Source organism: Procambarus clarkii, chromosome 37 (assembly GCF_040958095.1).
Source record: "Procambarus clarkii isolate CNS0578487 chromosome 37, FALCON_Pclarkii_2.0, whole genome shotgun sequence".
Taxonomy (NCBI): Eukaryota; Metazoa; Arthropoda; class Malacostraca; order Decapoda; family Cambaridae; genus Procambarus; species Procambarus clarkii.
This window is the reverse complement of record NC_091186.1, coordinates 9,324,266-9,338,944: the sequence shown is the minus strand read 5'-3', so window position 1 is coordinate 9,338,944 and position 14,679 is coordinate 9,324,266. Positions and strand designations below refer to the sequence as shown.

General features: G+C 45.0%; 1 protein-coding gene and 1 long non-coding RNA gene across 3 annotated transcripts in view; one reads left to right on the top strand and one right to left on the bottom strand.

The window, feature by feature from the left end:
- Positions 1 to 6,917, top strand: part of LOC123753297 (uncharacterized) — a 113,007-nt gene extending 106,090 nt beyond the window's left edge. Inside the window, exons 2-3 of the long non-coding RNA XR_006772274.2 lie at positions 3,754 to 3,870; positions 6,854 to 6,917. This is a non-coding gene — a long non-coding RNA (uncharacterized lncRNA). The remainder of the gene's footprint in view (positions 1 to 3,753; positions 3,871 to 6,853) is intronic.
- The window catches only part of LOC138372019 (uncharacterized), a 141,298-nt gene that overhangs the window by 65,679 nt on the left and 60,940 nt on the right, over positions 1 to 14,679 (bottom strand). The window lies entirely within an intron of this gene.

Sequence of the window (14,679 nt, the reverse complement as noted above, 5' to 3'; positions counted from 1 at the left end):
TTCAATGTAAAGTTATTTATACTTGCCACCAACTGGGGAAGAAACCCAGAAAGAGGCAAACCAAAAAACTGCATGGTTAAAACTAAAGACCACAGCCTGAAAATTGCCAAAATGAACCAGCGTTGAATGTAATGAAATGCCATTTTCTGGGCAAGTCCCGGAGGCTCCTCGTAGCTTACTGGACTGATATGTTTCTAGACCATTTTCATTGAAGTTCTTGTGTATCAGGGACCACGAGCAAGAACCGAGCCCCCTCAGAGAGGCACGAGGAGCAATGGCCTATAGAAACCGCCATGTGGTTAGAGGCATTCCATGTGTGCCAATGACCGGGTTAGGCACCCAGAAAGGTAGGCGTCCCAAAAGAAACCTGGTTAAAAATTGCTACCGAAAGCCAAACTATCAAGCGGAACTCCCCAATCTGAAAATGAGCAAACAAGCATGACATCATTACTGTCGTTGTCTGTGCAGCTCCCCCCCCCCTCCCCATGAGGGGGAAGGGGGAGCCCCAGACCCCCATGTCGGTCATGCCACCCTAGTTCAGAGGTTGAATATAAAAAACGTGAATATCGCCAACTGGAAGATTGCCGAAGAACCTCCAGGATTCGCCCAGAAAATGGCGTTTAATTACATTGAACGCTAGTTTTCTGTGGATAGCTCATCTGGCTCCCTGGAGCTACCTAACCACAGAAAATGAAAAGAGGGACGTACCTGGGAGGGTGCCGCCATTCACACCAACTCGAAGTTGAGACCACTGGCTGCAACCTGCGACCCATAGCGACACACGCCTGACTAGGACCAGGAACATGAACGAGGTAACGGGCGGCCAGGACCCTGTCCGACCTCCAAAATCCTCGCGCCCAAATGTCAACTCAAGACATATTGCCCAAAAAGCAGCAGCTAGAGTCGCAAATTAGCGAACGTCATGGATTCGAGGATGGACCGCAGGCTGGCTGGAATGAATAACCCTGCGGACGACCTGGGAGACCCGAACCCACAAACAGTGGAGGAAAACAGAGAACTCGTAGCACATCCCCGGCCACAGAGGCTATGGTGCACGAATAATGGTGAAGAGCCGCAACCGGACACAAAACATGGTGCACTCCGTGGCCAAACCAACCAAGCATCAACCCAACAGCCCTTACGGAAAGCCACCATTCCATTCTTCGCCAGAAAAGAGGGAGACGGCTGAAAATGATCAAACCTACCACCAGGACAAAGAGCAGAAAACCGTGCACGGGAAGAGAGCATGAAGCTTCCCAACCTGACCCCCAGAAGCTAATGCCAACAGGAAAAAGAGCCTGAGAAAAACAATCCAGAACTGAAGGAGCCACAACAAACCAAGGAGAAAAGAGAGCACCCAGTCCAAAGACCAGGACAACTCGGATGGTGCATGAGCAGGCCGAAGGTGCACAGTGCATAATGCTTGCGGAACGGAGCGGAAGTAACAACCCTCAGAATGCAAGCAAAAGCGGCTCTGCCAACACCACACGATTTGAGGCAACAGTATTCAGCATCAAAAGACGGTTTCTGAAAAAGTCAAGAGAGAAAGGACAAAACAACCAGATCCGAAATAGATGACAATCTACGAAGGGAGAGAACCCGACAGAAAGAACACCAGGAAACTTCATACTGTCGCCGAGACGAAACTCGCAAGTGGGACACCATCTGTGAAGCCACCTGATCACCATGCAAGTGGTGATAAACCAGGTCAGAAAGACAGAGCAGAGGAGACCACCGAACCAGCCACGTACCATACTGGTCCAATCTGCTGAAAGAGGTGGAACTGCAGGAAACTTCGCGGGTTCGAACACTGAACAAGCTGCGCCTGAAACCAAAGCTGGGTCAGCCACCAAGGGGCCAACAGTACTACTACTCTCTGGGACGGCTCTAAAAGAGCCAGAAGTCGCTAAGAGACCAGCCCCAAAGAGCCAAGGACCGAAGAGAACCCACACGGGTCAGGCAAGGAACCACCGGAGTGCAGTCCAAATGGAGCCTGATCGAAACCCGAGCGACCCGCACCCTCTGAAGTGACAGCCAAACAGGCGCGAACTGTGTTGTGAGCCCTACTGAAGGACGGAGCCCACTGCTCCTGGCCGGCCTGGTGAGCACTGGTCACAAAGCCCCAGCCAAGAGACAAGGCATCCGTAAACACTTTGAGCGAGGGCTCGGGTAGGAGCCACGGCATTAAGTGAAGCATTAAATGTGCAAAAACTAGAAGATAGAAAAAAGGCGATATAATCACTACTTACAAAATAGTAACAGGAATCGATAAAATTGATAGGGAAGAATTTCTAAGACCCGGAACGTTATTTATTTATTTAATTTACTTATATTCAAGAAGGTACATTGGGTTTGAGAGTACAGAGCATTAAAGTTTTTCATATATACATTCTTGTAAAGCCACTAGCATGCATAGTTTCATGCAAATCCCTAAACTAACAGGTAATTTTAGACAATTCACAGCAAAATTAACAAATGTTTACAGGTACATTTCAGCCTTACTATACAGGTACAGATAATTTTAAGTGGAATAATTACAGCAAACCGTCAAAAATGTTTACAGGAACATTGCAAGAACTTTTGACACAAAAGCAGGTTAGAATGCACAATAATGAAAGGATTACTAGGTACATTAGGACAACATTCCAGGGTTACACATTGGTTCACTGAAGCAAAATGAGGATCATTTCAAGGAATAATGCAGCAGGATAATTACTCAATACAACAACCATGATATCAGATGATACTGTTAATCACAACTACCTCTTACTTAAACTCCAGCATTATGGAATCCAAAGCCTTGCCCTGGACTATATCCGATCCCAACTTAGTGACATACACCAATGTGTAGCCATCAATGATACGACCTCTTCCACTCTACCAATAACAGTTGGAGTGCCACAGGGCAGCATCTTGGAACCTCTTCTATTTCTTATATATATCAATGATCTGCCTAATGTTTCTAATATTCTCAAACCTATATTGTTTGCTGGTGATACTACCCTCGTCTATTCAGACGCCAACCCCCACAAACTAAATAATGTTTTGAATAATGAATTAAAAAAAAAGTCCACTTATGGATGTCTACTAAAAAACTAACACTAAACATAGAAAAGACCTACATCTTACTTGGAAGCAAATCATCGAATGCAATTCAGCTACAGATAGACATCATCAGTAATAAAAATGATGGAAAGTTTCTTGGCCTATTCCTAGACAAGACTCAACTTCAGCACCCACATTCAACACATAACCAAGTCTCTAAAACAGTTGGTATACTCCCCAAAATCAGATATTATGTTCCTAACTCTGCTCTCCTCTCTCTATTATGCACTAATCTATCCCTATCTTACTTATGGTATCTATGCGTGGGGGTCAACCACTGCAAAACACCTGAAGCCCATCATCACCTAGCAAAAAATCTGCTATCAAAATAATAACAAACTCTGCTTTCAGACAACACTCGGCTCCCTTGTTTAAATCCCTTAACATGCTAATAAAACCCTCTGTTCTTGAGGCTGTGGTCTTGTTTGAAGGCATATTTGCCACCGTTCACTGTGCCTCTTTGAGGAGGCCAGGTTCTGGCTTATGGTCCCTTATAGGCCAATAGAACCATTCAACTGACAAAACCTAATAGTATGACACATTAGAAATAGTAGCTTCAGCAAACCACTGGAGCTCGCTTAGAAATTGGTGTTTCATTACATTCAATGCTGGATTTTTTAACTAATATATTTCTAAATTATATTACAGGAAAAAAGTATCAGCAAATGAAAAAGTTTCACCTTCAGCAAAATAGACTACAAACATCATCATCTTCAACAAGTGACTTCAATTGAAGGTCTACTTAAAATAAAAGAAGAAAAAATTGTAAGTATTTTCCTAAAATACTGTACCGTATTAGCTAGCTGATCCTGATTTCACTTGTAGAGTATATTATAGCAATTATATACAATGGGGCCTCGACTTACGATGCTAATCCGTTCCGAGAGACGGATCGTAACTCGAAATATCGTAAGTCGAAGTGATTTTTCCCATAAGAAATAAAGGGAACTGAATTAATCCGTTCCCCACCCTCCAAAATATTAACATACAAATACCGGGCCCGGGGAAGAGGGGTACACTGGGGAGGGGTTTGTTGAGGGTTGGGTGGAGGTCTGATACAGAAGAGCATGTGGTTGGTAGTGTTGTTGATAGTATGGTGGTTGTTGTTGGTGTGGTATGTAGTGATGTGGTTGTGGCTGGTAGTGTGGTGGCAGTTGTTGTGGTGGTTGTTGTGGGTGTGGTTGTGTGTGGTGGTGGTGGTGGTTGTTGTGCTTGTAGTGGTAGTGATGCTTGTGGGTGGTGGTGGTGTTGTGGGTAATATGCTGGGTGTTGGTAGTTTGGTGGTGGTTGTGGGTAGTATGGTGGTTGTTGGTGATTGTGGTTGCTGTGCTGATTGAGGATGGAGTTAGTACTGTTTTTGGTGAACCAGACTGCACCAATCCCAGGGGCCCCACAGTTGCATCATCCCCTGGAGTCTGTTGTTGGACGGGGGTAGATGTTCCATTGTTGGGGTCTACTTCCCCATCACTCCCTATGGCCTCCCCCAATCATCGTGATATCCGTGGACCGAGAGCCCTCAACGAAATCCTGCTATCGTCCAGGGCTGCTGCCCCTTTGGCCCCCGGATCCGTTACTCCCGCCTGGGCACTCCCTGGGCTCCCGATGGGGTCACCTTGCCCCACTGTGGGGCCTGCTTGGGTTTTCTAAAGAGCTAACGCCTGCACCGCCCCCACAGTTGGGGGTTTGTCGCGCCCCCCCACCCCAGGTAGTCTTGTTTTCTACCATGCCTTTACTTCTGAGAAATGTGTACCTACAACCCGCACTTTTCTCGCTATTCCACACAAACTGACCCTACTGGGTGTAGTATGCAAGGAGCTATCACAAGCTATCGCCTTTGAAATTTTAACGCATTCCTAACTCGACAATTAAGCCCACTCTCGATAACCACTCAAAGTATTCGTGAACCTTTTACGTTAAAATTCTCGAGCATCTATATCGGAACTATCTTTCCTTCATACTTTTTCTTAACTGCGTTCCACAGCACCAGTGAGAACCATCAATCACTTCGCCTATTGACAGGTGGTGACAGATGTTGGCGTCAGAATCTCGCTCCACCAATGAATGAAATTCTTTTGTCTTGTATCCTCGTCTCTCATTCGTAAAAGTAATAGGCAGACAGATAGAATACACAACCTGACTTGACTACCATTTATCACTGTGAAACAAGATACTGTACTGTATACAATGTCAAATAAAATACATGTGCAATTATAAACCAAATAAAAAGGTCACATTAATTATTAGATGACCGAAAATACTAGAATGAACTTGATAGAATGAAATTATTATTACTACATTCCTTTAACACACACTATTGACTGTACTGCAATTGAAAAGAATTAAAGTGAGAATTTCTAGTCTCTAAATACGAGTCCGATATAAATCTTAATTGAATAATTACCGAATTCTTGAAAATATTCTGAAATTATACAATTAATATTTCCGTGAAGTAACTACTCAGAATTTATTGTAAATAATTTAAGTTTCTAAATTTTCTAAGGTCGCCATAATGTCCTTTCCTGAAGTCAGGTTTTTCAACTGCTTCAACCTACTTGTATTTTTCCAGATTATAACGCATTGCATACTTTATTCCCAAAAAGACATGGTCACTTTTACCCAAGGGAGGAAGGTACTGAATGTCAAATATTTCTTCCTCTTTCCTGGTAAATATCAAATCTAGCATGGAGGGAACGTCCCCTTCCCTCATCCTCGTAGCTTGTTTAACATGTTGATACAAGAATGTTTCCAGGATGTCTACAAATCTACAGGTCCAAAAATCTTCTGTTTTAGCTTCATATGCTTCCCAGTCTATGGATTTAAAGTTGAAATCGCCAACTATAAACAGTCGTGATCTATCGTTATCCGCTCTCGCTATAATCTCTGAGACCTTCCCATTTATTATCTAGCGCCTCCTTTGACCATGTGCTGCTTGGCGGTGGACTGTATGCATTTATGGTCGTTAGTTTATCATTCTCATGGCAGATCTCTAGTGCTATTATGTCAACTTCTTGTGGCTGTGGTCTTTAGTTTTAACAATGCAGTCTTTTGGTTTGCCTCTTTCTGGGTTCCTTCCCCAGTTGGTGGCAAGTATAAATAACTTTACATTTGAAGTGTTCAAAGGCCATCACTCCTTTTGCCTCTGAGACCTGGTTCTGGCTTGTAGCCCTCTGTAGACCAATAGAACTTTGCGACTAATGGCACCGAGTAATATGGCACTGATCAGTGTATGAGAGTTTCAGAGAGCCTCTGGGGCTCATCCAGAAACTGAAATTTCATTACATTCAACACTTTTTTAATCTAGATTTTGCATAGGAGAAAATATTTCGGATTCATCTGTTTCAATAATGGCCTTTTGCTCTCTCCATAGTACCACCAAAGATGATGTTCATGTTCCACATCAACCAGATGTGGAACATGTTCCACATCAACCACATCCACATCACACCTTCAATAATAATTGAAGAAAAGGTGTGGCTCAAAGACGATATCACAGCCTTATTAAGTAAATATAAACAACTAGAGAAGGAAAATGAAGATCTAAAAGAAAAATTTAAATATGAGAAGTAGTTAATAAACATATTGTAGTCTCTAGAGTTGAATATTGTTGCAAAATAGCAACCCTTTTCAAAGCTGAAGTAATTGCCGACCTGGTCCGTCCTCCCACTCCCTTGTCTCCATTGTCTCTGCATGCTTTGCCTATACCCCATAGCCCCAATTCACTGATCAAAGATTAAGAACCCTTTTGCAGGAGACAGAAGAGGAAAGCCAAAGACGCATACGTCGTTTTCAGGAAAGATTAAGGAAATGTGAGGTATGTAGTTATTAAACATATTGTAGTCTCTAGAGTAGAATATTGTTGCAAACTAACAACCCTATTTAAAGCTGGAGTAATTGCTGACATGATTCATCCTCCTGCTCCCTTGACTCCACTGTCTTGCTTGCTTTGCCTATACCCCGTAACCCCAATTTCACTGATCCTGATCTTACTTAGTCTACTGTGTTGTTCTTTGCCTTTGTTTCTCCCTTGTTATCTCTGCTTCTGTTCTCTATTTTTGTCTGTCCATTCTTCAATGAGATATTCATGATTTTTATGCTAACTTTCATAAACTAACCTTTAACCCTTAAGTTGCACAACACATCATATGATGGGTTGAGTGACTTGGTATAAATTGTGCATCCCATCATATGATGTATTGGAGTACTACGCAAGATTTAAAACGACCCGCAGATACACGGTGTTCACCACACTTTCATCAGGGCTCTTGTAAACAGACAATTTTTAAACAAAATCGTGGGCCAAATTCCCGGGTGTGAGGGGCCTCAGTATTGAGTGAGCCACCAAGCCTGATGCACGCAGCATGAGCTCACAGCACTGCTGTTCAGCTTGTGACCACAGCATCACCTAAAAATGCCATAATGTACATGTTCATGCTATTATTTAGCAATATTATTATTACAGAAGACCCCTGACTGTGATAAAAATGACCAGGATTCTGATAACAGCAGGATTGTTGTGATAATTAGCGCTGTAGTGGGAGGAGTAATCTTGGTGGGGAGGGAGGTAGCATTGTCTGCCGACTCTGTGTGACCACCTTTTACTGTCTGGACTCACTATACCAGCTTAGTTGTTCACTATGATAAACAAAACATGCAGATACTTATATATAACATCTGTATATAAAAGCAAAAACAGTATGGTGGGAGGAGAATGGTGGCGAGTGAGGTGAGGTAGGGAGTGGCAGCCAGTGGCGGGCTGCCACTAGCTGCCACTGCCACTCAGCATTCCAACTTAGTGGTTCGTTATGGTGAACACGAATGTAGATACTTTTATATAACGTGTATATATATAGTGTAATAACAGCAAAAGGAGTGTGGGTGAGAAGTCATTTTGGTGATGGTTGTGGCAACATCTGCATGATTTATGTTGGTAGGGGTGGCCACTATTCTCTTTGGGCATTATATCAGCTTAGTTGAACAGTTATGGTGAACAAAACATGTAGATACTTATATATAATGTCTGTATATAGGGTAATAACACCACAAACAGTATTGTTGGGGGTGAAATTTTTAGTGCGTCTGACCTTGAATGTGTGAGGGAAGAAGCCGCCAGCTGACTGTGTGCACTCACCATACCACTAAGCTGGTATGGTGAGTGCATTCAATAAAAGGTGGCCACACACGGTCAGAAGATAATGCCACTACCCTCCCCTCCCACAGCATTACTCCTCCCTCCCACAGCATTATTCCTCCCTCCATGGCGCACAGCGCTAAATATCACCACAATCCTGCTATTATCAGAACCCTGGTCAGTTTTATCACAGTCAGGGGTCTTCTGTAATAATGTCATCGCTACATAATAGCATGAACAAGAATATTATGGCATTTTTAGGTGATGCTGTGGTCACAAGCTGAACAGCAGTGCTGTGAGTTAAAGCTGCGTGCGTCAGGCTTGGTTGCTCACTCAATACTGAGGTCCCTAACACCCGGGAGTTTGGCCCACGATTTAAAAAAAAAATGGCGATTGTTTAAAAGAGCCCTGATGAAGGTGTGGTGAACCCCGTGTATCCGCGGGCCGTTTAAATCTTGCGTAGTACTCCAAAGCATCACATAATGCGATGCGCAATTTACTGCAAGTCGGTCAAAGCATCATATGATGTGATGCTCAATTGAAGGGTTAAGGTGCTTGATAAATTATTGATGAGTAATACTAGTACAGTATTAGTTGTCGAGTTGTAAGTCTCGTCCTTATCCAAAACGCTGGTCCTTGTGCTCAACACCCAAAACGCTGTGCGTTCTAGTGGCTTTAGACATATTACATTATATACTTGCTTTATATAGAAATCCAGCATTCTGTAACTCATTGTGTATATGTATTTTCCCTAAATAAAATTATCTTGCTATATACTCAGACCTAGTAGATAAAGCACTCAGGAGAGTGCAGAAGACCTGATGTAAATTTTCACAAAATACACAAATATTTATGGTTTTCATGCAAATTAATATGTATCTCTATTTTCAGAAAAAAGTGGAACCTTTTTTGGTTTTGCTTCCTGCATTACTTCCTCAACCTAAGGAAGTACTGCAGTATACAATAGATAAGGAAAAAATATCATTTCCAAATGAAGGTAAGTGTCATTCGTTCTGTAAAAGATCACTAATCTGCTCCCAATTAATCCAGTTCTTTGAGTAGTCTGGCCAAAATCAAGTAAGTATTTGTCTCCTTAACTTTGCCAAATTTGACAGAAATCCAGGTTATTGGGAGTTTTAACTTCATTACTGAATTACATCTGAAGACACATGCTTACTAGAATGCAAAGGGCAATCAACCAGTGAAGCATTTGCTGGTAATCAAAACTTACCTTGCTAAGCTCATGTACAGAAATTTTAGTGTTGTGTTAGGTTAATAAATTAATATTAATAAAAAAAACGGCATTGAATGTCATGAAACGCCATTTTCTGGGCAAGTCCCCGGAGGCTCCCTGGAGCTATCAGGCTAATATGTGAATCATTAGACCAGGGCATTATAGTCTGAGGAGTTCAGCATACCAGGGACTAAAAGCCAGAACCTGGCCCCCCCTCCTCAGAGCAATAGCCTATAGAAACCGTGCAGTGGAGAGTGGGAGGGATGCAGAGGGAGTTTCTGGGATTTGGCCAGAAAATGGCATTTCATTACATTCAATGCTGGGTTTCTGTGGAGAGCCCTTCCGGCTCCCTGAAGCTATCTATCCACAGTAAAAGGAGAAGAGGGACTTACCTGGGTGGCAGCCACCACTTGCACCTCAACTCCAAGTAGAGACAACTGGCTGCAACCTGCGACCCAAAGCAACACTCGCCCAACTAGGGCCAGGACCCTTTTCGACCTCCAAAATCCCTATGCCCAAATATCAGCCCAAGACATATTACTAAAAAGACAGCTAAAGCAGCAAACTTGCGAACATCTTGGACATAGGATAGACCGCAGGTTGGCTGGACCGAATAACCCTGCGGGGAGGACCTGGGAGACCCGAGCCCTGGAACAAGGAAGAAGGGAAATTGGGCAACCCAAAGGGCGTCCCAGCCACCGAGGCCGTAGTGCACAAATAACGGCAAAGAGCTGTAACCAGACATAATGCACAATGCACCCCAGGCTGAATGAACGAAGCATCAACAACCCAAGGAAGTCTCTGGAAAGCGGCCGTCACGTTCTTTGCCAGAAGAGAGGGATATGGCTGCAAACAAACAAACCTACCACCAGGATCGAAAAAACAGAAACCCCTGAACCGGAGGAGAGAATGAAGCGTCCAGATCTACCTCCAGTGGCCAATGCCAACAAGAAAAGAGGCTTATCAAAACAATTCTGAACCAATGGGGCCACCACAAACCGAGGAGAAGAGAGAAATCAGAGCACCCGGTGCAACGACCAGGGCAGCTCAGTCGGCGCATGAGCAGGCCGGAGGTGAAACAACGCACAAGACAGCTTGTGAAACAGAGCAGAAGTAATATAAACCCCAAACGCAAGCAGGAGTGTGTCTGCCAGCGCTGTACGATACAAGGCAACAGTATTCGACATAAGACGAAAGTCCTGAAACAGTCAAGAGAGAGAAAGGACAAAAGAACTCAACCCGAAACCAGACACAACCCACATAGACCCACCTGATCACCATATAAGTGGTGATAAACCCACATCAGAAAGACCAGTTGCATAGACTGATGCCTGCTTGATGGGGTTCTGGGAGTTCTTCTACTCCCCAAGCCCAGCCCGAGGCCAGACTTGACTTGTGAGAGTTTGGTCCACCAGGCTGTTGCTTGGAGCGGCCCTCAGGCCCACATACCCACCACAGCTTGGCTGGTCCGGCACTCCTGGAAGAAAACAATCTAGTTTCCTCTTGAAGATGTCCACGGTTGTTCCGGCAATATTTCTGATGCTCGCTGGGAGGGTGTTGAACAACCGCGGACCCCTGATGTTCATACAGTGTTCTCTGATTGTGCCTATGGCACCTCTGCTCTTCACTGGTTCTATTCTGCATTTTCTTCCATGTCGTTCACTCCAGTATGTTGTTATTTTACTGTGCAGATTTGGGACCTGTCCCTCCAGTATTTTTCATGTGTATATTATTTGGTATCTCTCTCGTCTCCTTTCTAGTGAGTACATTTGGAGAGCTTTTAGACGATCCCAATAATTTAGGTGCTTTGTCTCGTCTATGCGTGTCGTATATGTTCTGTATTCCCTCTATTTCAGCAATTTCTCCTGCTCTGAAGGGGAAAGTGAGTACTGAGCAGTACTCAAGACGGGACAACACAAGTGATTTGAAGAGTACAGAACAAACATTGTGATGGGATCTCTGGACTTGAAGGTTCTCGTAATCCATCCTATCCTTTTTCTGGCTGACGCAATACTTGCTTGGTTATGCTCCCTTAACGTTAGGTCGTTGGACATCATTATTCCCAAATCCTTGACAAGCTGTTTTCCTACTATGGGCAGATTCGATTGTGGTTTGTACCTTGAATTATGTTTGAGCCTCATTTTTGCTATTCTGAGTACCTGGAATTTGTCACCGTTAAACATCGTGTTATTTTCTGCTGCCCAATCGAAAACTTTGTTAATGTCTGTCTGTCTAGTTTTTCAATGTCTTCATCTGAGGTAATTTTCATGTTGATTTTTGTATCATCTGCAAAGGATGACACGAAGCAGTGACTTGTATTTTTGTCTATATCTGATATGAGAATAAGGAACAGCAGTGGTGCAAGGACTGTACCGTGAGGTACAGAGCTTTTAACTGTGCTCGGACTCGATTTTACTTGACTGACTGTTACTCTTTGTGTTCTGTTTGGCAGGAAATTGAGTATCCAGCTTCCTACTTCACCAGTTATACCCATTGACCTCATTTTGTGTGTAATCACTCCATGGTCACATTTGTTGAATGCCTTTGCAAAATCTGTGTATACAACTTCTGCATTATGTTTTTCTTCTCATGCCTCAGTGATTGTCATAATGGTCAAGTAGCTGTGAGAGGCATGATCTTCCTGCTCTAAATCCATGTTGGCCTGGATTGTGGAGGTCATTGGTTTCCATGACTCTAGTGACCTGACTCCTGATTGCTCTCTCAAATGCTTTTATTATGTGGGACGTTAGTGCAACTGGTCTATAATTCTTTGCCAATGCTTTGCTACCTCCCTTGTGTAGAGGGGCTATGTCTGCTGCTTTAAGCGCATCTGGTATCTCCCATGTTCAAGCTCTTCCTACACACTATACTGAGTGCCTGTGCTACTGGCACTTTGCATTTCTTTATAAATATTGAATTCCATGAGTCTGGACCCGGGGCTGTGTGCATGGGCATATTGTCAATTTTTTTTTTCAAAATCTGCTACGCTCGTGTTGATATCAGTTATATTTACCGGTGTTTGGATATCAATCATAAAGAAATTGTCCGAATCTTCCACCTTCATGCTGTGTATCGGAGTGCTATACATGTCCTCATACTGCTTTTTTAGACTGAAGGAGAAGATTGAATAAGCCATGTACTGGACTGGCTAGATCTGCTGAAAGCGGCAGTCACAGGAAAGTCCCCGGGTTCAGACAACGAGCAAGCAACGCATGACACCCAGACTGTGCCAGCCACAAGGGGCCAACAGGACTACTCTTCCATGTTAAGTCTCCAAACGAGCCAGAACCCGAAGCAACAGCTGGACTGGGGAGAAGAGGTACAGGTAACCCCACCTCGACCAGTCCTGCCAAAAGGCATCGACCCTAATGGCTTTGCAGTCGGGGAAGGGCGCCACATATACTGGGAGATGCCTCGACCATGCCAATGCGAAGAGGTCCACCTTCGGGCACCTGTACATCCGGCAGAGCCAACTGAACAAGTTGGCATTGACTGTTCATTTCGTGGACGGGAATGAACCGAGACAGGCCGTCTGCCAGGAAGGACGTTGGACACTCCCTAGATATGAACTGCCAAGAGGGCCAAACCTCAAGAACTCGGCAGACGAGTCACCCGAAGCGACCAGCCCCAAAGAGGCATGAACTGCATCAAACCCCTTTGGCAATGAACAACCGGAACGCAGTCCAAATGGAGCCAAACCATTGATCCACGAGCAACACAAACTCTCCGAAGTGACTGCCACACTGCTGCAAACTCCTGCACCACGATGTGAGCCTGACGCAAGGACATACCCCAGCAACCCTGGCTGGCCTGGTGAGCACTGGTCACAAAGCCCTAACCGAGAGATGAGGCATCCGTGAACACATTGAGCGAGGACTCGAATAGGCGCCATGGCACTGAACCCCAAAAAACCCGAAGAGGAAGCTGGCAACGCAGCAGCTGACACAAGTCCCCCACAGTGACCGAACTCGGCGATCGCGAGAATGGCAGAAGGAACGTCTCTGAAGGAACCAGAACAGATTATGAAGCCAGAACCAACATGGCAAAGTTCAGACTCCCACACAGCTGCTTGCAATGAATGAGTGACCTAGGAGCTCCTTAGAAACAGCCGAAGGCAGAACCACAGGCGCAGCAACGACTCCGGAGGGAGAGACAAGGAAGCAGTCTGAGAGTCCCACACAAGACTCAGCCATGACCGAACCTGAGAGGGAACCAGATGGGACTTCTGCCAGATCACCAAGAACCCGAACCCGGTGAGCTGGGAAAGAACCAAACCCTTGTCAAGCAGAAACGCGGACTGGCTGGGAGCCCACACCAGTCATTGGTCGAGGTAGGCCAGAACCCGAACCCGTAACAGACCCAATCGGGTTACCACGACCTGGGAGAGGAGTGTGAAAATGTGAGGTGCGAAATTTAAGCCGAATGGAAGGCAACAAAATCGGTAAGCTTGACACCCCACAACAAAACCGAGCCAGTACCCCGGATGAATCAGGACATGTCAATACATATCCCAGAGGTCCAGAGACATCCAAGCATCCACCTCCAAAAGAAAAGAAACCGGACCTGGGAGAAAGTGGTCATCCGAAAGGAGGGGCAAAAGACCCAGGGGTTCAGATGAGACACGTCCAGAATGAATCTCGGATCTGCACAATCCCGTTTCGAGATTGAGGACAGACGGGAAACCCATCTGAGAGACGTCGTTGTTTCAACCACGCCCATGTTCACCCACTCAAAGATGATCTGGCAGAGCGCAGTAGAAGAGGCCTGCTGAGAACCCCGAACCTTCCATAGGAGGAGGAGCCACCCAGTGCCACTGCAGGTCAGAGGAAACGACCCAAAATGCCCTCAAATCATGGGACTTCCACAAACAACTTCAACAAGGCAGCCGACCCCAAGCCACCAGGGCAAGCACGCTGGACGCAGGCCCGGCATGCATTGCCTTCACATCCTTCTCAAGCCAGTTTGAAGACAGCTCAAGGGAAAAGAAATGCAAGACCGAAGCCAAATACCCACGGGCGCGCAAATTCTTGGCTACCAGAGATGCCAAAAGGGTAGGAACCTGCATGTGAAACTGCACCTGGCTGACAGCCTTAGGAAGAACAGAAGCGAACAAGCACACAGTGAGGCACTCAAACTCGCCCCCTAGGTAAACCTGAACAACCATAGACGTTTCCCACCATTAAAGCATGCGGGTTCGACAATGTATGCCATG